The following is a 24,900-nucleotide window of genomic DNA, read 5'->3' as shown; positions in this document are numbered from 1 at the left end:
TTATTTCATGATTTATCAAATTAAATAAACTTGAAAGAAGTCCACAGTGGAAGTTTGATTGAAAGTAAAACAGTAATTTAATTGAAAATACTGGTGGATGAGTTTCATTTATGATGTCTACGTTTCCGTGACATTATAAATGTATTTTTAGTGGCTTAGTTAAGTTAATGTATAACGTTATTTTTGTAACATTATAAAAATTCAAATTACGAATTTCAAAATTTATAAATCCCAGCTTTTCAACCCAAATTCATTCTTAAATTAATTAAGTTTTTAGCGAGAATAATGATGTTGTGGAACTTTTCCATAATTAAAGAGACTTGAAATGTTGTCAAAAATCCACTTTATTTAAATAAAAATTAACATTTCACAGAAAAATGTGGAAAGCTTAGCATGGCCCCTGCGCAAGGATGACACGCAAAATCGTGAATCGTTCCACATTTTTCAGTAAAATGTTAATTTTTATTTAATTAAAGTGGATTTTTGACAACATTTCAAGTCTCTTAATTTTTAAGTTATTGAGTTTTGATTCATGGTTATGAATTATCATACCTATTTAAACTTTATTATTTTAGAAGTTATTCTTCCTTCAAATATATTTTTTACAAAAATCGTATCTTATTTTCAAATTACATTCTTCTCTCAAAATGAATTTGAATTTCACATCACATGATATATGATACATGCGAACACTTGCATATTTTTTCCAATCAATTTGAATATACAAGAAAAAAAATATTATTCATGAGGACATCCAAATTTTGTGATATTCATACAAAATTTAAGAGATATTCTGATAATAATGGATATTATACTTTATACTCATACTTTTTTCTAAGCCTATTCAATAAGCTATTCATACCTTGGAACATCCTTTATGATTAATTGATAGCAATATTTGAATACAATATATTTATAAATACACTTGTTCAAGAGTAGCCTAATCTTTTTTTCTTCAGAATATTATATATTATACAAAAATATAATTGATAAATGAGTTTGGAAAGAAGAGATTTATTCATTATTAGAATAAATTCACAAAAAGTTGAATTACAGATAAGTTGAAGTAACTAGAATGTGACAAATGCTCCCAGTTTTATAATCGATTATTTAAAATGCATAATGGAACAGTAATTTCATTCACTCAGCACTTGACAAATATAGTCTTAGAGAGAGTGACAGTATAATAAGCTATCAAACAATTTTGATAGGACTTGCTGAAAAAAAACTTGCAGAACATTATTACAACATCAATTGAACACTTGGCAAATAAACTTAAACTGAACAAAGGAAAATAGCAGTAAATGATTGAATGAATCATTCTTATTAGAATAATTCGATCAACAAGAATATTAGTATCTCGAAAGTTAATAATGTTTTCCATATTTTGGAAGAATATTTCACAAAAAAGCAGGAAATTGCAAGATAGAGTTTAATTGAATTTCATTGATGATAATAGTACAAATAACAATAATAATAATAATGATGATGATTATATTTGAAATTGTATCCTGATTGATGATGTGGTATGCAACAATTATTGATTGGAGCAGAATAGAATGATGGAAATGTTTTTCAAAACAATGCAATGGTTTTTTTATTGAAAATAAAAACACCAGAAAGGAACATGGAATGAAATTAGATAATACCATTGATTGAAATGTAATAGGATGTTGATTAAGACGACGAAAATGATACTGGTATTGACGAATAATTATTAGGTTTTATATGAACTGCTATCCATAAACTATGATATTGAATGAATTCGTTGTTTCCAGGCGTAAATTTTGAAACAAAAAAAAAATTGATTGAAGCAACATTCATCAGTTCAAGTTTCCAGTTCTAATTTGTTGAGGGGCATATTTAATGATTAAATAACTCTCTACTAGTTTTTTATTTAAATCATTGCAACCTTTCATGTGCCTAGTATCACTTTTTGCCTAGTATCATTCAGTATCACGAACAATCTGGGACAGACTAGAAGCCCATGACTTCATCGCCAACAGAACTGATTTGTTTATTACTTTCAAACTTTTTATGAATTCGTCAATTTCCAAGAAACTAGTATTTCAATTGGCATTTCTCAATTGTGATGGAGAAATCAAAATGTTCTCGAATTGAATTTTGATATGTATTGCTTTAGTTGTTTCGGAGCTGATTTATGTGAAATAACTGAGCAAGAAAATAGCTCCAAGACAATGCATCATTCGTTTATTGTAAGGCATTATTCGATTAAGGTAAGGTATTGCAAGGTAACAATCATGTTTGACTTGTTTTTTTTCAGAATGTCAGTCGGAGGTGAAAACCTACTACCTTATGGCAACTATGGACCGGTTTCCGAGCTCGGGATCTAAAAAATTCTGGACTTACAGAGTCCAGGACTGAAATAAGCTCTCGGGTCTAAATTGACTTTCTGAGTCACGATTTTATCTTCTAAACTCCGGAGTCTATCAAGTTCTCGACTTATTTGAGTCCAGGACTTTAACGCAGTAAACATGAGGGAAATTCACAATATTTTACTGTTGTATTGTTGGCATTATATCAAAACGGAAACAGCTGATTTCTGAGGGACAATTCAAATGAGCATGCTCTCCAAACTATTTTGTAAAAACAAGTTTCGATTTTTTTTGTAGGCCTATTCAAAGCAAAACCTTTGAAAAGTGAATGAATAAACATTTTATTTTACGTTGTCATCATCGATCATTGATCCTAACCAGTGATTTTGGAATAAAAATTTCATTAGGCTATTGAGTTTGAAAACGTATTTGTTTTGAAAAAAAAACTGGAGAAATAGTTTATTATTATTAATAATGTTGAATATGATATTGATTAATAACATTCAGATTGGAATATAAATTCCAATGCAATCCTTGTATTATTTTGCTTGAACATTTTTAGGTTATGTCGGAGTCGTAAAATGAGGTTAGTTTTTTACACAACATAATTCTGATACAATTATATAATGAATTTGCAAACTATAAATTATGAATTTAGATGGACTAATCCAAATAATTTAGGTATTCTATGACATCTATTTGGCTTTTTATCTACTCCAAAACAATAACTGAATTATGTTTGCTCAGTTAAGTCTAGAACTTGAATTTAAACCCTACCCCAGTCGAGGGTTTAAAATCACGCTGTTTCAAGTCCGGGACTTAAAGATTTTTGATAAATCCTTGACTCGGAAAGAGGCGAGAATCTAATTCAAGTCGTGGACTTATAAGCCCTTCACTCAGAAAGCGAAATTATAAACTCCAGGGTCTAACTAGATATCTAAACTCCAGAGTCTATTCAAGTCCTCAACTACGTTAACGCTCTGACTCGGAAAGCCATTTTTCTGACTCCAGAGTTTAAAGCCAGTTAAAGTCTAGAACTTAGCTAAATCCCGAGCTCGGAAACCGGCCCTTAATGTTTTCTATCTCAGCACAGGGTGAGCGCATGACCAAGCTTTAAATTTTCCCGTCACAGTTTGCATGCACCTGCTCACTACACCTGATTTTCGGATATTATGCACTTACAAACTTTTCAATTACCTAAGATCCCAGCAGTTAAAAGCAGTTTTTCAACAGAACACTACACTAGAAATACTAACGATAATTCGCTTGCAGTTCGTTTATCAACCAATAAGATACAGGAGCAACAGGGGTGAGTGACTGTTCTCAATCATCACAATTACAGGATTGATATTCCTGAACGATTGAAAATTTATAAAATAATCAGAGATCATGAGAAAATTATTGTGAATATGCCTAAGTAATTATCAAACAATTTATCTACTACCTGTTTTATCTGAAATTTATACCATTTCTTCATTTAGGTCAATGTTTGCAATATCGCTACAAATCTATTATTACACGTTGTTTTCTATCCCAGTGTAAGACTACCACTGTGGTTACGCCCAGCTAAAAATATTCCTACTAGAGGGGCTCCCGAACCAGCTAATTACAACAATACTGTCAGTTTAAAGTACCTAAATCTATGGAAGTTGGCAAACAAAATTTTATCATTGAAGCAATTATTTTTTTAAAAGCAACAATTTTCCATTTCTGCTTAATGTGATCAATTTCTTTTTTATTGCTCATCTTTTGACTCTGGTAGTGTCTCTAGAAGTTGTTGCTGTTAAATTTTTTTTGCATTTGTTGCTGTTCAATTTTGTTTATTTTTTCAATAGAATAATTTTGAGTAGTAATTTTAATTATTAAAATGACGAGCAAGAACAAAAGGAAGTTCTGTTGAATTTTAGGATTTGAAAATAACTACTTTATAATAAATGTAGCAAGTAGCAAGTGACATGAACATAGATTTTTATGATTTTGTCTACTAGAGTCTAGAAATCTAGTTCAAGCTCTAGAAGGATACAACATTTAGGTGTTAAATTATAATGTTAAAAACTAGTAGTTCAGAGAACAGTAGAATTCGAATAACACTCACTTAACCTTGGAATGTAATTATTAGAATGTGGAATTAAATGAATTATCAGAGCGAGAACAGTAGTGGAAGCACAGCTTTATCTTTTTCTGAAAAGCGCGCACCTAACGAAAACAACCTTCTCCTTCAACTGCTCAACATCTACTTCTTATTATTTATTTATTTATTAAGTGATTGATTGATAACCTAAACTAAATCGACCCCTGAATCAACACTGTCTCGCTTGTGGATCAGGATCTGAAGTATAATCTAATAATTAAAGTTATCATAATTTTTCACTGCTTTTTTTACTTGGATATACTTTTTTATCATAAGGTCGATGTGAATGATGACAAGGTGCTCACATGAGGAAAGAAAAATGAACTAATCAGAAGGATAGGGTCAATCCGAACTAGCTGCCGATGCGAACGGACGGTTGTAGATTAGCTCTGATAGATCAGATTACCTGCACAGTTCTGCAATCGGACTACAGTGAATAATAACCAACAAATTGACATTTCGTTTATCTCTAAGGCAACTTATAAATTAATTTATTATTTTATCGTGCGCGTCAACTATTTTGTAGGTAATAATAAACATAAGTGCATCATGTCGGATGACTGTACAAAGTGTGAGCATCCAATTTCGGCAAAAGAGGGGTTTAAATGCAACAAGTGTAATAAATGCTTCCACGTGTCTTGTTTGTCAGACTCATCTTCAAAGCTAGGAACCAGAAATAAATCACACTGGAAATGTGATAAATGTGATCCGGATCAGTGTTCTACGCCAACTATTGAAGATTCCGTCACTATTCATGAACAATCGGAAGTGCTTAAAGAACTAGTGGCACTCCGCGCTGAATCCAAGGTAGGATGGTCTAGATTAGAAAAAAATCAACAGGACCTAGGATCAGTAACTTCTGATTTTGCTGAGCTTAAAGTAAAAATAGAACAAACGATAACAGATACTGTTCAAGTTAAAGAAGATGTTGAAAAAATGTTCGTCTCAATAAAGCTGTTACTCAACTGCGTACTGAAGTAGCTGATTTACAGCAGCAGTCGAGAAAGAATAACATTATAATATCTGGAATGCCATACACAAAAAATGAGAATATTGGTGTGGTGCTGGACAGTTTAGCATGTTACTTAGGTCTGAAATTCGACTGGTACGATACATCTGTTGCTCATCATTTATGTAAGTTACTGGATCAGGCTGAATATTGAACTCCTTTACTGAGTAAGTTAGCAGTATAATCATTGATCACATATTTTCGTTTATAATAATATTGTTAGAAATACCGTACTGTATGTTCTGTTTTAATACTAAAGATAACCTACACTGCAAAAGTTTTCTATTTCAAGCCATTCTTGTTATGATTTGAGAAGAATTCTTATTCCAATAGTGACTTATATAATAAAATGAGTGATAGCCTACCAATTTACATTTTCAAAAAAATTATCTTCAATCTAAAAAATTCTTTAAATCTAATAAAGCTATGAATATTAGCATACTACAAAAGCCGTGTTTGTAATTCCTGTCGTAGAAATTGAGCAATACTGTAATAAAAATTGAAAAAACAATAGGTAGGCCTAATTCAAAGCTCAAGCAACTCAACTCTAGACAATATTTTTTGACAATAATTGAAATATGTGTTTGAATTTGAAAAAGCTAATTTAAAACAAGGGTAACCTACAAATTGGTTAACCAATAACTAAGAATATTAAGAGAACTCAATGATTACTACCCTTGAAATTCATGATGAAGGATAAAAATTGTATTGGTAAATTAAAATAACACTCTTTATTCGAAAAAGTAGTTATCAGTTAAATTATTAACGTTTATTCATGAAAAAGGATGAAATAATAACTCACAATGAGAGTGAGTGAGAGGCACGCGTCCCTTCCACTCGGGCATGGTTAGCCCGCGCCCGCCTAAGAGCAAGAGAGACAACCATTGACTTGACATTTTTGAAGTAGTGGCGCAGTCGCAGGAGATTGCTTGCGGCGCCTGCGCAGTTTGACTGTTTCACTCTCTCTCCAGGTGAATGTCTTCGGCTGCTGCCGCAGCATTGCTCGCCACTGCTCCTATTTGTGCTCTTTCCAGACGACCGTGAACCGAAACGAACGCTCTCACTCGCTCTCATTGTGAGCGCATAACGTGGGAACGTAACGCAGTTTCTTGAAGTGTCTCCCGGCAAACCAATTTATAAGACGTTGTCACGTCAAAATTCCATTCGACATAGGGATTTCAATGTAAACACGGGTTGAAGTGTATGCTTTTGAACAGCTGATTGGCTGTAGGTACTGGCCATGAGTATTGAGTTTGACTAGGCCATGCAATTATTTCATTTTACTGCTGCGATAGAAGCGCCAGTGAAGTAATTGTGGCTTGGAATGGTACTAAAATATGTTTCTTATAAGAAACAGTGGTCGAATCGATTGTAGAATGAATATCAGAGGATAGGTAGCGTAGTATTCCTGATGTTGCTTATAAGCAACACTGGGCGCTAAAGGTACGGTTACCATACGTCCGGATTTCGTCCGGACAGTCCGGATTTGGAACACGTGTCCGGTTTGGTGTCCGGATCTGTGAAATGTCCGGATTTCACTAATATGAACTGGAAACGTGGCCTAATTGGGGAATTTTACGCCGCGCGGCAACTTAGCTTTGTAACACTGTTAGAACTGCACGCTCACTGCCAGCTGTCTGTGTAAGTGCTTCATGTCACTACATGTCTGTTCCAGTCACCAGCTCAAGGTTACTCACAGTCGTAATCCACACAGCGCCTAGAGCGGACGACTCGCACTGTTTGTATTCGTATTGTGTTGGTTACATGGTAGTTGGTTTAAAAATAACTCTTATTTATTGTGCCTAATGTTCTAAGTGACTTTGTACTATTATTAGGTACGGTACTTATAACTGTTCGGTTTGTAAGTTAAACTGTACAAAATGCCAAAGCGAAAATGTGTTTTTACTGACAAATTAAAAGAAGAGTACAAGTTTTTGAAACTGTGTCAAAACAGCAGTGACCGTGTGAGATGTTTGACGTGCAACTCTGAACTTTCGGTGGAGCATAGAGGACGATACGACATAGAAAATCACTTGCAGAGTGAGAGACACAAAAAGGCCAATCAAGCAACATCCTCGGCAAGTATTAAAACGTTTTTTAAAAATACTGATGTCACAGAAGCTGACTTGCAATGTGCAGCAAAAGAGGTGACTTTTGCCTACCATACTGCAATGCACGGACTTAGTTTTAAAACGTCTGATTGCACTTCCAAACTTATTAAAAAGATGTTTGAGCCCAAATTTTCGGGGGCTCGGACAAAGACCAAAGCAGTCATTGTGAATGTGATATCTCCTTACATATTTGACAAACTGCTCAAAGATCTCAAGGATGCAAATTTCCTCACACTCACAATTGACAGCTCAAACAGAAAAGATGTTTAATTGACTCCTGTATGTTTCCGTTATTTTAACCAAAATGAAGGTGTTAACGTAAAACTGTTATTTTTTGATGAACTTCCGGGAGAAACATATGATATTTTAGTAGAACATCTTTTAAAATGATTCGGTGTGTGAGAAGATTGAAGCATGCACCGGCAAACATTCCAATCATGCAACACCTGCTACTCCATCGAAGCTTATTAATTATAGTGAGGAAATAGAAAATGCGAAAATTCCGAATATTACAAAAATATCAAACTATGAAAATATAATGTCTCTTGATTCAGTGATAAATAAGCACCGGAAAATTGATTCATGTGACGTGGGATGTCAAACAGACGATTTGGTTCTCAAGGAGAAGAACGAACTGGTCTCTCGTGTGAGTGAGCTTCTTGTTCATAGGGATGCACTCATGCAAGAAATCCAAAATCTCAAGTGCAAACCCAGTAACGTTAATGCAGTAGGTTCCAATGAAATCATCACTGAACGCTGGATGAGTGACTCAGAAATCTGGAACGAGCTGAGGGATCTGCACGAGGCAAAAGATGTCCTTATATTATATCCAATTATTTGCACACAAATCATGCTTGCCAATAACGATAATGATTCCGTTGATAGTATAGAAAATTTGAACCATTTTGACTATAAACTAATATTGGCCCCAATCTCAAACTCCAAAATAGACACTGTGAATGGTGGAAATACTGAAGGATCTCACTGGAGTCTGATAGCTATAAAGCTGCCTGACAAAGTCTTCTTACATTTTGACTCTGCATCCGGATTGAACAATGATTCAGCAACTGTTTTCTATGAAAGGCTCTCCAAATTGATGAATATAGTGAGCACATCATCTTTCAAACAATCCCAGTGTAGGCAGCAGGAAGATTCTCACTCATGTGGTTGGGAAGTTGTAAAAAATGCAAAACTCCTGGTGAACCTATTGAGAGAGAATTTCTATTGAGCAGAGTTCCTAGCTGGGAATAATGGTTGGACTTGAATATTGATTTTCCAATTAGGCCTAATATTGAGAGTGAAGCTGATGAAAATGATTTTGTTGGAGTTGTTTTTTTGAGGAGTCGAACATCCTCAAAATCAAGATCAAAAAGCAGCGGAAGTGGATTCAGAAGTTAATTGAAAATACAAATATGCTAAACCAAGAAATAAAAAAAGCTCGGCTCCACTTTCTGTGAAAACCTCCACAATATCAGATGTAGAATTATACATACTATCTCTCAGGTATCTCATTTCAAGACATAACGGCATTCAAATAATCCTTTCTGACATACCATACCGCTACAATCTGGCAGAAAGGTCACACCAAAATAATCTCATCCGGAAGGCAAACCTACACATAAGTAAGCTATGTCACACTAACTCAATAAAGCTGATCAAACTATGGAGCCTACCACGCCATTACCACACAAAACACGGGTTGCATTTGAACAGAATGGGAAAAGGTTACATTGTGAAGGAAATCCTACATGCTACTCTTCACATTGATGGCCACTTTCACCCTGATGAGATGGATATACAGGTAGAGGACTTGGAACAAGATAGAAGAGATCCATGTACTGACACTGATGGACTCACATGTAAACAAAACCTTAGAACAGATAGCAACATTCAAAAAATCTTCTCAACTCCTGCAAACAGCCTTACACATCGAAAGTATTAAACAAAAAACAGGCATTGAGCACAAACAAAAACCCAAACGAACCAAAAAACAGAAAGTTGAAGATGGTTTTCCTAAGCATACAAAGAGGCCTTCAGAAAAAAATAGATCAGCTTGTAATTGAATTGGACAAGATAAGACCTCACTTCCTATTAATAGCAGAACACGGACTCAACAAGAATAAATTGGAAACTACTTCTTTTCTTTTCAATTTTATGACCACATAGGATTACTGTAGTCTCTGGTTGGTCCTCTATCTTCGTTCATTCGCTTCAATTCTCTTCCTTTCTTCCCAGTACCTTTTCATTCTTTCAGACCTTTCTTTTCTCAATTCATCTGAACAAACCTGTTGCCTTCTCCTAATTGTTTTTATAGATACGATCCTCTATCTGTCAGTGATGGTTTCCCTATAGATTTTTGTGCGATTTTTGACATCTTCAATAGTTAAATTTAGTTCCGATATGTCTTTTTTTATTTCCACAAGCCAAGGAATTGTGGCTCTGTCTGTTTTCGCACTCATGAATTTTTCAATAAGTCTTCTTAACAATCGATTCACTGGGGCTCTGAGAATATGTCCAAAGAAAGAAATTCTCTTTTTGGGCATTGCGTCAGTTATTGGTTCGATTTCTCTATAAATCTGTTCTCTTGGAAGGAGTCTGAACTGGTTGTCAACTACATGTTTTTTGTTTATGCAGGTTCTAAGAATCCGTCTGTCCAGTGTTCTTCCAATCTTTCAGTTTCCCAAATTTTGATTAAATGGTGATGCAATTCGTTTATTGTCTGAGCTGAGGCATTCTTCCATATCTCTGCAGTCAATGTGTCTTCACCACTGGCTTTGTAATTCTTCAGTTCTGACATTGCTCTGATGAGTTCTTCCCGTGTGGGTGGATCTATTTGCGATTGCATTGATTTTATTGGAGTATTTGTGTCAATTTCAAGAGTCAAGATCGGATCATCGCAGTTCAGAAGAGATTTGAAGGTAGTAGCAAGGATCTCTAAATTTTCCCTGTCACTGTGTGCAAGTTCCCCTCAGAATTTTTTAGTAAAAGGGTATTTGGTTCGAATTTAGAGATTGACTGTTTGAAATTTAGGAAATAATCCCGGCTGTTGGCTTTTTGACTATTTTCTTCTATTTTATCTATTCTCTCTATTTCAAACTGTCTTTTGGTTTTTCGGAAAATTTTTGTGACTTGTTTGCGAATATCCATGAAATTTTTGTATGATTCATCTGTTTTCTTGCTTTGGTGCTCAAGCCAAGACTTGTGACGATTTTCATATGCTTTGTCACATTCTTCGTTCCACCAAAGATGTTTCTTCCCTGGATTTGGTGGTGCTTCAGAAGTAGCAGCCTAAATCAAGTTTTTTGTGAGCTCTTTCAGATTATCGGATTTCAAATTATTGGTCATTTCTACATATGTAGAGTTACCTATTAATTTGGATGGATCATACTTTCTTGCTATTCTTTGTTTGTTCCTGATTGTTTTATTTGGAGTAAACTTAATTTTGATTTCGACTATGTAATGATCGGACCCTTTGTCTATACCTCGTAAAACCTTCACATTTTGAATTTCTTTATGTTTAAATTTTTCTGCACAAACATGGTCAAGTTGCCACTCGCCCTGTTTCCAATTTGGATGTTTCCATGTTTTAAGTTTTGCTGGTTTTCACATGAAATATGTGCATTTGGAGATGAATTCATGGTTTCTGCAAATTTCTACAAGTCTTTCGCCATTCTTATTAGTTTTCTTTTGTGCTGGCCATTTTCCAATTATATCTCTAAATTTCTTTTCTCTACCTAACTGAGCATTAAAATCACCAAGTAAAATTTTTGTGTGATTTTTAGGAATGCCATCAATAGTTTGGTCGAGTTCGCTCCAGTAATCTTCGGTTTCTTGTCTGGAGGCTAATTTTGAATTTTTATCGTTGGTTGGGGCGTGTGCATTGATTAGTGTGTAAAGCTTGTTTGAAGCTCCAATTGTCAAAAGCGCCAATCTAGAGTTCACTGCCCTGAAATCTACGATAGCATCTGAAATCTTTAGATCAATTATGAACCCTGTTCCAAACTGTGGCATATCCCGCATTACCTTTATTCCAGGAATCCCCTTGTAAATTCTGAATCCATGTGTTTCCATTGGGTATTGATCTGTGTTTCGCATTTCTTGTAGGGCACAAATCAGTATTTTTTGTTTTTTGAGAATGTCAGTGAATGCCTTTAGTTTTCCAACTTGCAAGAGAGAATTTATGTTGTGTGTTGCAATATAATTAATTTGCTTGAACTTAAGTTTGTGTTTTAGAATATTTGGTTTGTTTGGAAGCCGTGTACTCTCTACCAGATTCCTCTCTCCATCGATACCCTACGATAAATGAACTGATACAGTTATAGCAAATTTCATCCACTTAATTACAGAGAACTGGGAGCAAATAAAAACAGGGTCTCGGCGGTTTTCCTGGATCTCCGGAAGGCATTTGACTCCTTGAACTGGACGATTCTGCTGTCAGCAATAGAATATATAGGGATACGAGGACAGGCAAAGAAATAGCTAGAAAACTACTTAACAAATAGGTACCAAATTATGGAACTCAAACATAAGAAATGTGGGAGAAAGATGACTGCTAGGTCTCTGAAACAGAGTGCCACAGGGATCTGTGTTTTGTCATTATCTTTCGAGTGACTGCCCACCGGATCCGAATGCAGTCTTCCCTGGCCGCAGCTAGGCGGTGGAATATTCTTTCTTAAAAGACTTTCCATGACTGTCGAGGGTTGTTAAACCACTGGGTGAGATAAATCTCGAGTTACAACTAAGGATGTTATCAATAGAGGCGATAGTGAAGTGTGGATTGGGTAATTATGAAGTTGTGAAGTGATTCCGTTTTTGTTCACTTGACTTTAGCCTTTTCAAGTCAAGCTATCCAGCCGCACCACGTGGAGGCACACATCTTTCATATGAGTTCTAATGAGTCTTAGAGATGGTAGAGTAAGGCAGATAAAGAAAGATGCCGGAATTAAAGCGGCCATTTGGAAACTACTAACATACCAGGTTACACTTTACAATCAGAATTCTCAAGGAGGCAACATATGTGGGGTGGCACAGCTATATACTCACGCAACATGATGGACTTCAACCTTGAAATAATAGACACAGAATCATCTTCCATGGAATCGACATGTGAAATAGCTGCACTGAAATTTAAAACAAAATCTCAAGGGGTTATAATAGTATGCATCTACAGACCGACATCGGGGAATACGCTGGAATTTTTAGAATATATGGACAAGTTTTTGACTAGCATCATGACAAAAAACGAGAATATTGCAATAATGGGTGTTTTAAATATAAACTCTCTAAAAGATTCTCACAATTTGAGAAAACTAAAGAAAATCTTGGCACAGCATAGTTTAGATATTGTACAGCTTCCACCAACACAACAAACTACAGACACAGAAACTAGCATAGATTACTGTATTACAAACATGATCAGGCCTACAGTCAGGATTATAGATAATGTAATATCAGATCACAAAGGATTAGAATGCATTTTAGACACAGCCGTGAATCTCCAAACGCCTCATATGACAAAGATAAGACAACTGAACACTCAAAATATGGAACTAATTAGACTACGTCTGCAAAGAGAGAGTTGGAGTGAACTGACAAATACAAGATCTGTAGATGATAAGTACAATATTTTTATCAAAGCAATGCAGTACCATCTGAATTGCATCTGCCCGTTTAAAGATAAAAAACTTGGCACCCTGAGAAAAAACCAATTCAAAATAACAGAAACAATTAGAAAGTTGAGACAGAGGCTTCTAGATGCTAATACCATATACATGCTGACTGGAGAGCAGGATCACAAGGATAAATATCCCTATCTGAAGAAATTATATGATTGTGAAGTCAAAAATGAAAAGAAAAGACATATAGCAGAGAGAATAAAGCGGTCAACTAACCAGACAAAGGAGACATGGCGGGTGATAAATGAAGAGAGAAAGAAGAGGAGGAATGATGATGAGGATGAGGGAGTCTGTCTGAGGATAAATTGCAATGTAGAAAATAATTATTTCTTAAATATAGAGCGGACAGACCGTCAGACATCAAGCACTGCTAATTGTGAATTGGAACAGAGTGATGAGGAATTGCTGGAGGCATACAAGAGAGTGACAGCGAAGGACATGCTTGAAATTTTCGCAAAAACAAAACACAAGTACTCAGCAGGTATAGATGGAATCCCAGGGAAACTGCTGTACTATTGTCGAAAGGAAATTGCCTACCCAATCCTACAAATAGTCAACTTTTCAATAAGAGAATCAATAGTGCCTGACAGCATGAAGATATCACTTGTTCATTCAAAACATAAGAAGAACTGTAAAACTGACATTGAGAACTACCGACCGATATCAAATCTGCCAACGCCATCTAAATACTTAGAAAAAGCTATATACCTACAGATATTAAACTTTCTTAAAAAAACTAAAAAGATCCACCAATATCAACATGGATTTAGGGACGATAAATGAACTGATACAGCTATAGCAAATTTCATCCACTTAATTACAGAGAACTGGGATCAAAAAAATAAACAGGGTCTCGGCGATTTTCCTGGATCTCCGGAAGGCATTTGACTCCTTGGACTGGACGATTCTGCTGTCAGCAATAGAATATATAGGAATACGAGGACAGGCAAAGAAATAGCTAGAAAACTACTTAACAAATAGGTACCAAATTGTGGAGCTCAAACATAAGAAATGTGGGAGAAAAATGACTGCTAGGTCTCTGCCCCAGTCTATGAGGAACGTAGTGCCACAGGGATCTGTGCTGGGGCCCTTACTCTCCCTCATTTATATTAATAGCTTGCCTAAAAACCAGTATGCAAATAAATAATTCTACCATGTAATTTTTACAGGAAAATGGAAGAGACTTATAGAATTTGTGAGACAAGCCATCGATGCCAGGAGTTTTTGTTTTTAGTTTTTTTTAGTATGGCTTCCAATTACTGAAAATCAACTTTCCTATCCAGAAGGGGATGACTCATGCCTGCCAGAGCTACTTCATTTCTATTTTCCATCAAATTTGATGTGAATTTATTCTTCAGAAACACTACTCAATCCTCCAAACCTATCATATTAATTAATTGCTTATCTTTCTTTCTAAAATAGCGAACTGCACTCCAAAATTCATTACCATTTTTAATATTCCTGAATCTGTTTTCCAAATTTTTGTAATAATCTACCTTTTTCTGTCTAATCATACAATTATATTCATCCTTAGCTGCTATATATACATTTAATGAAACCCTATTGAAACTTTTGGCCTTTGCAGTTCTGTAAGCAGTACGTAGATTTCTCTTCAGATTATTACAGTATAGGTCAAACCAAGGTTTATTTTTGAAATTCGTAGCATTTGATTTAGAAACAATCATTCACCAAAAATCTGCCTCTTCTTTGATGGCTTGCATTAAATTACCAGTCAATCTGCTAGGACTGTCACTAGGGAAATGTACTCTCTCAGAGAGATTGATTGATTGATTGATTATATGCCTTTATTAGGGCGGAATTAGGACTCCTGGTCCTCTCTGCCACACAACCCTTTACAAAAGAAGAAAAATTTACATAAGAACAGAAAAAAATAGATTACATATTATGTAATAAGATTACATAAGATTAATATATAAGTAAATAAAACTATTAATCAAAATACAATAACATATAATAAAAGATAATTTTAAACTTCATTTATTTATACAATTGGAAACAATATTTCAAATTCCACTAGATAAATATAGGAAAACCTATCAGAAATGAAGATATAATCAAGTTGCCATTCACTCACACATGCACACAAACAACCCTAAAAATAAAGATTTTACAAAGTATAATAATTATCAAAACAATATATTAAGATGAAATATTTTTGTATCTGTAGTTGCATAAAAGGTGGAAATGAGTTAAATTGATGTAGATGATACAATGTAAATAGACATAAAATTAAAGCTGAACCCGACCAAGCCTAATCTGCGCCACCAGATCCCAGCCAAGTCAATACTAGAGAGAGAGAGAGAGAGAGAGAGAGAGAGAGAGAGAGAGAGAGAGAGAGAGAGAGAGAGAGAGAGAGAGAGAGAGAGAGAGAGAGAGAGAGAGAGGAGAGAGAGAGAGAGAAGAGAGAGAGAGAGAGAGAGAGAGAGAGAGAGGAGAGAGAGGGGAGAGAGAGAGAGCGAGAGAGAGAGAGCGAGAGAGAGAGAGAGAGAGGAGAAGAGAAGAGAGGAGAGAGAGGAGGGGAGGAGAAGAGGAAGAGAGAGGGGAGGGAAGCCGAGTACTCTCTACCAGATTCCTCTCTCCATCGATACCCTCTCGCCCACGGACAGTTATCAGTTGAGTAAGGACGACTTGGCTATTCTTCGATTAGTTTTTAAAAACAACGGCAAATGATCGGAAGACAAGAAAATCAGACACTATCATATCCTCCCCCATCATTCGAGCCCCTGAATATTAACCCAAATCTGATCGATAGTACCACTGCCATTCGAGTTGTGAAAAGTGAATTTTGCTGGCCTATCACTATCACTCCTACCGTTAACTATTATAAACAGATTCTCTTCTTAATATCGACAAGTCTACCTGCATAGCGTGATAAGCATTCATCTAATACAACTCTTCGCGCCCACAGTGAGGAATTATCAAATACTTCGCTATCTACTTGTTGATTGAGAGAACCTATACGTAAATTAAAGTCTCCTCCTATTATAACCGGTAGAGTGGAGAATAATTGTTCGTTTTCATAGAAACAATCCTGCAAACCTTTCAATGATTTTTCAAATCCATTTGGCTTTATGTAAATTAGACCAGCTATACAGCTAAGCATATCATTAGATAACTCAACAAGCAGTAGAGAATCAGTAGCAGTAATCAATTTTGTTTTAAAGCTATTCTTTATCAACATTACAAGTCCTCCACTTGGCCTACCTCTAATATCGCATTTTAAAGCCAGAACTGATAAAATATTATAATCATCAAACCTCTTATGTATTGTGATGAATTTAAAAGCCATGTTCCACTAATGCATATCACAGAGTAAATTAAACAGATTAATTTGAGATTTGTGCATATTATAGAAATTTCCAAATCCATGACTGTTGCAATAGATAACATTAAAAAAGTTTATAGAATCACTTGAATTAGAGTTTATAAAGTTCTGAGATTTTTGACGTGATTGCTAGGATTGCCGCAACTCACCTCCCTGGGACTGATTCTTCTCATTAGAAACTGCTTGCCTGGGTAATATGCCACTCTCCAGCCAACCCGCCAACGGGCCCGATACGTTGCTTGCCGCTCGCTTCGAAGTTTTTCTCAGCTGACCGTCATCATTGGGTGAAGCATTGCTTGCTGCTCGCTTTGCTGTTTTCCTCGGCTGAACTTCATCATCGGGTGAGCAGCTTTCCGCGGGTGGCGCGGCGCATGCCACCACACTGGAGCCGTTGTCGCCATTACCATGCTGGAAACGGCCATCATCGGTGCAAACTTCGTGTTGAGACTGGCCCTCATCGCCTTGAGAAAACAACGAACTCGACTCAACGATAACCTCCTGCGATTGGCTTTCCTGAGACAATCCCCGTGGTCCAGAGCTGCCCGGGAGCCGACTTGAATTTTTCGCATCTGCATCAATGTTATCAGCTTCTTGGATTTTGGAACGTGAACTATTGCGAATTCTTTGGCGACGCGATGCTGGATAATTCCTATTGAAAAATGCAGGTCTCTCTAAACTGTTTTCTTGATCAATCACTTCAATTTCTTCGAGTTTATAATATCTTCCGTCAATCACTAATTTATCAAATCTGATAGTGGGAGAGTGACCGTCTCTTCTCATCCGCTCCTCAAACATTTTCAGCTTCTTATGTTTCTTATGTTTGAGCTCCACAATTTGGTACCCATTTGTTAAGTAGTTTTCTAGCTATTTCTTTGCCTGTCCTCGTATCCCTATATATTCTATTGCTGACAGCAGAATCGTCCAGTCCAAGGAGTCAAATGCCTTCCGGAGATTCAGGAAAACCGCCGAGACCCTGTATTTTTTGCTCCCAGTTCTCTGTAATTAAGTGAATGAAATTTGCTATAGCTGTATCAGTTCATTCATCGTCCCTAAATCCATGTTGATATTGGTGGATCTTTTTAGTTTTTTTTTCAGGAAAGTTTAATATCTTTAGGTATATAGCTTTTTCTAAGTATTTAGATGGCGTTGGCAGATTTGATATCGGTCGGTAGTTCTCAATGTCAGTTTTACAGTTCTTCTTATGTTTTGGATGAACAAGTGATATCTTCATGCTGTCGGGCACTATTGATTCTCTTATTGAAAAGTTGATCATTTGTAGGATTGGGTAGGCAATTTCCTTTCGACAATAGTACAGCAGTTTCCCTGGGATTCCATCTATACCTGCTGAGTACTTGTGTTTTGTTTTTTGCGGAAATTTCAAGCATGTCCTTCTCTGTCACTCTCTTGTATGCCTGCAGCAATTCCTCATCACTGTGTTCCAATTCACAATTAGCAGTGCTTGATGTCTGACGGTCTGTCCGCTCTATATTTAAGAAATAATTATTGAAGACTTCCACTAGGTTGTGGGTTTTTTTTCTAAATTGAAATTTATCCTTAGACAGACTCCCTCATCCTCATCATCATTCCTCCTCTTCTTTCTCTCCTCATTTATCACCCGCCATGTCTCCTTTGTCTGGTTAGTTGACCGCTTTATTCTCTCTGCTATATGTATTTTCTTTTCATTGAAACAAACATGGTCAAGTTGCCACTCGCCCTGTTTCCAATTTGGATGTTCCCATGTTTTAAGTTTTGCTGGTTTTCGCATGAAATATGTGGATTGGAGATGAATTCATGGTTTCTGCAAATTTCTACAAGTCTTTCGCCATTCTTATTAGTTTTCCTTTGAGCTGGCCATTTTCCAATTATATCTCTAAATTTCTTTTCTCTACCTAACTGATCATTAAAATCACCAAATAAAATTTTTGTGTGATTTTTAGGAATGCCGTCAATAGTTTGGTCGAGTTCGCTCCAGTAATCTTCGGTTTCTTGTCTGGAGGCTAATTTTGAATTTTTAATGTTGGTTGGGGCGTGTGCGTTGATTAGTGTGTGAAGCTTGTTTGAAGCTCTAATTGTCAAAAGCGCCAATCTAGAGTTTACTGCCCTGAAATCTACGATAGCATCTGAAATCTTTAGATCAATTATGAACCCTGTTCCAAACTGTGGCATATCCCGCATTACCTTTATTCCAGGAATCCCCTTGTCAATTCTGAATCCTTGTGTTTCCATTGGGTATCTGTGTTTCGCATTTCTTGTAGGGCACAAATCAGTATTTTTTGTTTTTTGAGAATGTCAGTGAATGCCTTTATTTTTCCAACTTGCAAGAGAGAATTTATGTTGTGTGTTGCAATATAATTAATTTGCTTGAACTTAAGTTTGTGTTTTAGAATATTTGGTTTGTCCAGACGATCTGATTTGTCATTATCTTTCAAGTGACTGCCCACCGGATCCGAATGCAGTCTTCCCTGGCCGCAGCTTGGCGGTGGAATATTTTTTCTTAAAAGACTTTCCATGACTGTCGAGGGTTGTTAAACCACTGGGTGAGATAAATCTCGAGTTACAACTAAGGATGTTATCAATAGAGGCGATAGTGAAGTGTGGATTGGGTGATTATGAAGTTGTGAAGTGATTCCGTTTTTGTTCACTTGACTTTAGCCTTTTCAAGTCAAGCTATCCAGCCGCACCACGTGGAGGCACACATCTTTCATATGAGTTCTAATGAGTCTTAGAGATGGTAGAGTAAGGCAGATAAAGAAAGATGCCGGAATTAAAGCGGCCATTTGGAAACTACTAATATACCAGGTTACACTTTACAATCAGAATTCTCAAGGAGGCAACATATGTGGGGTGGCACAGCTATATACTCACGCAACATGATGGACTTCAACCTTGAAATAATAGACACAGAATCATCTTCCATGGAATCGACATGTGAAATAGCTGCACTGAAATTTAAAACAAAATCTCAAGGGGTTATAATAGTATGCATCTACAGACCGACATCGGGGAATACGCTGGAATTTTTAGAATATATGGACAAGTTTTTGACTAGCATCATGACAAAAAACGAGAATATTGCAATAATGGGTGTTTTAAATATAAACTCTCTAAAAGATTCTCACAATTTGAGAAAACTAAAGAAAATCTTGGCACAGCATAGTTTAGATATTGTACAGCTTCCACCAACACAACAAACTACAGACACAGAAACTAGCATAGATTACTGTATTACAAACATGATCAGGCCTACAGTCAGGATTATAGATAATGTAATATCAGATCACAAAGGATTAGAATGCATTTTAGACACAGCCGTGAATCTCCAAACGCCTCATATGACAAAGATAAGACAACTGAACACTCAAAATATGGAACTAATTAGACTACGTCTGCAAAGAGAGAGTTGGAGTGAACTGACAAATACAAGATCTGTAGATGATAAGTACAATATTTTTATCAAAGCAATGCAGTACCATCTGAATTGCATCTGCCCGTTTAAAGATAAAAAACTTGGCACCCTGAGAAAAAACCAATTCAAAATAACAGAAACAATTAGAAAGTTGAGACAGAGGCTTCTTGATGCTAATACCATATACATGCTGACTGGAGAGCAGGATCACAAGGATAAATATCCCTATCTGTAGAAATAATATGATTGTGAAGTCAAAAATGAAAAGAAAAGACATATAGCAGAGAGAATAAAGCGGTCAACTAACCAGACAAAGGAGACATGGCGGGTGATAAATGAAGAGAGAAAGAAGAGGAGGAATGATGATGAGGATGAGGGAGTCTGTCTGAGGATGAATTTCAATTTAGAAAAAAATCCCCACAACCTAGTGGAAGTCTTCAATAATTATTTCTTAATATAGAGCGGACAGACCGTCAGACATCAAGCACTGTTAATTGTGAATTGGAACAAAGTGATGAGCAATTGCTGGAGGCATACAAGGGAGTGACAGCGAAGGACATGCTTGAAATTTTCGCAAAAACAAAACACAAGTACTCAGCACGTATAGATGGAATCCCAGGGAAACTGCTGTACTATTGTCGAAAGGAAATTGCCTACCCAATCCTACAAATAATCAACTTTTCAATAAGAGAATCAATAGTGCCCGACAGCATGAAGATATCACTTGTTCATCCAAAACATAAGAAGAACTGTAAAACTGACATTGAGAACTACCGACCGATATCAAATCTGCCAACGCCATCTAAATACTTAGAAAAAGCTATATACTCTCTCTGCTATATGTCTTTCCTTTTGTCAGTACATGGATCTCTTCTATCTTGTTCCAAGTCCTCTACCTGTATATCCGTCTCATCAGGATGAAAGTGGCCATCAATGTGAAGAGTAGCATGTAGGATTTCCTTCACAATGTAACCTTTTCCCATTCTGTTCAAATGCAACCCGTGTTTTGTGTGGTAATGGCGTGGTAGGCTCCATAGTTTGATCAGCTTTATTGAGTAAGTGTTACATAGCTTACTTATGTGTAGGTTTGCCTTCCGGATGAGATTATTTTGGTGTGACCTTTCTGCCAGATTGTAGCGGTATGGTATGTCAGAAAGGATTATTTGAATGCCGTTATGTCTTGAAATGGAATACCTGAGAGATAGTATGTATAATTCTACATCTGATATTGTGGAGGTTTCTGTGAAAATGTTGGTTCCGCCCACGACAACTAAGCATGTTTTATGGTTAGGGTAAAGCTCTGAATTGTGAATATATTTATTAGTAATTTCAGCGAATGAAGCGCCAGGATATACTTAGCCACAGCATCCATGATCTTTTGGCAGATAATTCTGTAGCTGGCAACTCAGATTTCTACCTTGACTGTCAGCTAATATTATTACATTTCCATGATGAGGATTAATGTTTGAATCAGTGAGTGCGTTGTCCCTCAGCGTGATTTTATTGAACTGTGATGTGGAGCTGAGCTTTTTATTTCTGGTTTAGCATATTTGTATTTTCATTTAACTTCTGAATCCACTTCTGCTGCTTTTTGATCTTGATTTTGAGAATGTTCGACTCCTCAAAAAAACAACTCCAACAAAATCATTTTCATCAGCTTCACTCTCATATTAGGCCTAATTGGAAAATCAATATTCAAGTCCAACCATTTATTCCCAGCTAGAAACTCTGCTCAATAGAAATTCTCTCTCAATAGGTTCACCAGGAGTTTTGCATTTTTTACAACTTCCCAACCACACGAGTGAGAATCTTCCTGCTGCCTACACTGGGATTGTTTGAAAGATGATGTGCTCACTATATTCATCAATTTGGAGAGCCTTTCATAGAAAACAGTTGCTGAATCATTGTTCAATCCGGATGCAGAGTCGAAATGTAAGAAGACTTTGTCAGGCAGCTTTATAGCTATCAGACTCCAGTGAGATCTTTCAGTATTTCCACCATTCACAGTGTCTATTTTGGAGTTTGAGATTGGGGCCAATATTAATTTATAAAAGGGTACAAAGTTTCTATACTATCAACGGTATCATTATCGTTATTGGCAAGCATGATTTGTGTGCAAATAATTGGATGTAATATAAGGACATCTTTTGCCTCGTGCAGATCCCTCAGCTCGTTCCAGATTTCTGAGTCACTCAGCCAGCGTTCAGTGATGATTTCATTGGAACCTACTGCATTAACGTTACTGGGTTTGCACTTGAGATTTTGGATTTCTTGTATGAGTGCATCCCTACTGTTTGCCATATGACGCTCACTGCAAGCCTTAATTCAGGAGGGACAGAATCTTTACAGTAGTATCCCTCTATATCTACAAGACAATTCTATATATAAAAAAGTATGTAATGGTTGGGCCATGTAGACACAATATACATGAACATAATACAAGAGGAAAAAACGATTTCGACCTCCCATACAGTAGACTGCTGAAAACACAGAGACAGCCACACACACAGGGTTTCCGCTTTCATAATTGCCTGCCACACGATATAAAAAGTATAAAAGAGCCTAAACCAATCAAGCAAGCTCTAAAAAAATACTTTTTAGACAATCCACTCTATTCACTGGAGGAATTCCCAGTGAAGAGTGTTTTTCAAAAGTAGCGACTTTCATTCGCTTCCTTGACGTGCCATCCGTGTTTCAGCTCATCCTTGTGATGTAGGTGGTGAAATAAAAAATGAAATGAAAAGTGGAAAGGATACTGATGATTTTTGAGCCATTGAAGTCGTATTTCTTATCAATCAAAAATTGCCCTGCATCGTTACTTGCATTTCTTGAAGATCCAGTAAATGAAATTAATCTAACATTCGTGCATGGAAGCCTTCAAATGTTTCAGATGACCATTCTCAAAGTTGAGGCTGATCAAATTACTGCTACAGAAGCTTCACAGGCGTATGAAGAATTAGGTATCAAACTGGAAGAAAGGAAGGCAAATAACTTTATACCGTTTGCAGGAAAACAGTTACAAAGGAAGTTAAAAAATGAGGAAGCCTTTGATGATAAGAAGGAAGAATTTCATCATTTTTCAGCTCCAAATCTTTCCTAACAGTCATAAGCTCGTTTTCAACTTGACGAAGGTTGCTTTCTTTTGTATCCATCTCTTTCATGAAACACTCTTGTTTTGCTTTCAAGTTGTTAAACTTTCGTAGAATACTTTCGTTCTTGGTTTTCAACTCTTCCTCCAATTGGTGATTTTTATCGACATACTCTTCCTTGCTACGTTTCAAATTACCTACTTCTATCACTAAGCGCTCATTATTTGCTTCTAGATTTTTAAATTTCTGAAATTGAATATCATTTGCTTCACTCTTCAATTGCAGCTCTTTCATAAGTTGGTCAATTCGTTGCAAGTGTTCCCTGTTTTGTGTATTGTGGCACCTGTTTCATTCATCAAACGCTCTTAATCAGCTTCAACTACACCAATTCTCTGTAACAGACTCTCGCATTTCTCATTTGTCGTTTGCAGTTCCTCAACCAATTGCTTATTTTTCTTGACGTATTCTCCGTTGGTGCTCAATTCATTCAGCAAACAATCATGATTTATTTGCAGCTCGTTTAATTTCTGCAATAGATTTTCGCGTTGCTCAATCAATTGTTTATTCTCTTCTGCATACTCTCTGATGCGACATTCTCGAGAGTCTATTAAGTTCGACAAACTTTCATGCTTCGTTTCAGAATCACTTAACTTGTGCGCTAAGCATTCGTAATCCTCATCCTTTGATTCAAGTTGTTTGACTAATTGTTCATTTTTGTCAGCGAGTTCCCTGTTACAAGTGATTAGCTGGGCGATTGAAGTTTTCAAGGTTGATGCTATTTCTTGCAATTCAGGAATAACTTTCTCAGAGTTGCTCAGCTGCTCTTGATTATTCTCGAAATCATCTATCAAATCAACGGTTTTTGAATGGACCGATTTAATTTCATCGATTTCAAGTGACAGTTCCGTGAGTTTTCTATTAAATTGTGACTCAGGAACTTCGTTTTCATCTTTCAGACGTTCTATCTCTTCTGTGAGATCAACAATTTTGAATTCCAAATTTATTTTTTCCTCTTTATGCTGTTCGACAACATGTAACAGAGAATGGTTATTTTGTTTGAGTTTTTCAATTTCATTAGTCAGCTCAATAATCTTCTGTTCAATTTCTTTCTTCTTCTTGATTCATTCCCTCTTCATCCCTTTCTGTTTCACAGCGAGTGGACAATCCATCATCATCATCGTCTATTTCACCAACTTCAAAAGTTTTATTTCCTTTACAAAATGACTTTGACTCTGAATTGTTCCCAAAAGATTTTGATTTACTTGTCATTAACTTGTCAGATAACTTCACATTAGAGGCTAGCGACTTTGAGAATTGTTGCCTTGAGAATGATAAACTGTTGGAGATATTTTCAGGAACAGTTTTATTAGTGAAAGTCGAATGCAACGAATTTTGAACAGTCTGTTCCTTTGATAAATTCATTGAAAGTGCATCAAAAGTGCAATTCTGTGGCATGGGAACCGAAACATTTTCAGGCACAGTTTCATTAGTGAAGGTTGATTGTAACGAATTTTGAGCTGTCTGTTCCTTTGATAAGTTAATTGAAAGCGTATCAAAAGTGCAATTCGGTTGCATGGGAACCAAGTGTTCATCTGCCACCCCTGGAGTGCCCAATTCCAGCGAAAACTTTTGCAACTACTTAAATAATGTGTTGTGTGTATTGTCGTCGAGCTTAGTGCTCTGCGCATCTATCACAATGCTGTTGCTGTTGCTATTGTAATCGAAGATGTCAACACTTTGAGTCCGATTTCGTTCCAACAACATTAACTTTCCTTGCAAACACTACTTGATCTCAGC

At 36.2% G+C, this 24,900-nt stretch overlaps 1 non-coding gene across 1 annotated transcript; it reads left to right on the top strand.

The window, feature by feature from the left end:
• Window positions 1-333: 333 nt before the first annotated feature.
• LOC120355455 lies at window positions 334-445 on the top strand. The gene has a single exon (XR_005573524.1). It is a non-coding gene; the product is annotated as a U6 spliceosomal RNA (small nuclear RNA).
• The last annotated feature ends 24,455 nt before the right edge of the window (window positions 446-24,900 follow it).

This window comes from Nilaparvata lugens, unplaced genomic scaffold (assembly GCF_014356525.2).
Source record: "Nilaparvata lugens isolate BPH unplaced genomic scaffold, ASM1435652v1 scaffold1770, whole genome shotgun sequence".
In the NCBI taxonomy this organism is placed as follows: Eukaryota; Metazoa; Arthropoda; class Insecta; order Hemiptera; family Delphacidae; genus Nilaparvata; species Nilaparvata lugens.
The sequence above is the reverse complement of the archived record's forward strand: the minus strand, read 5'-3'. Positions and strand labels throughout refer to the sequence as shown.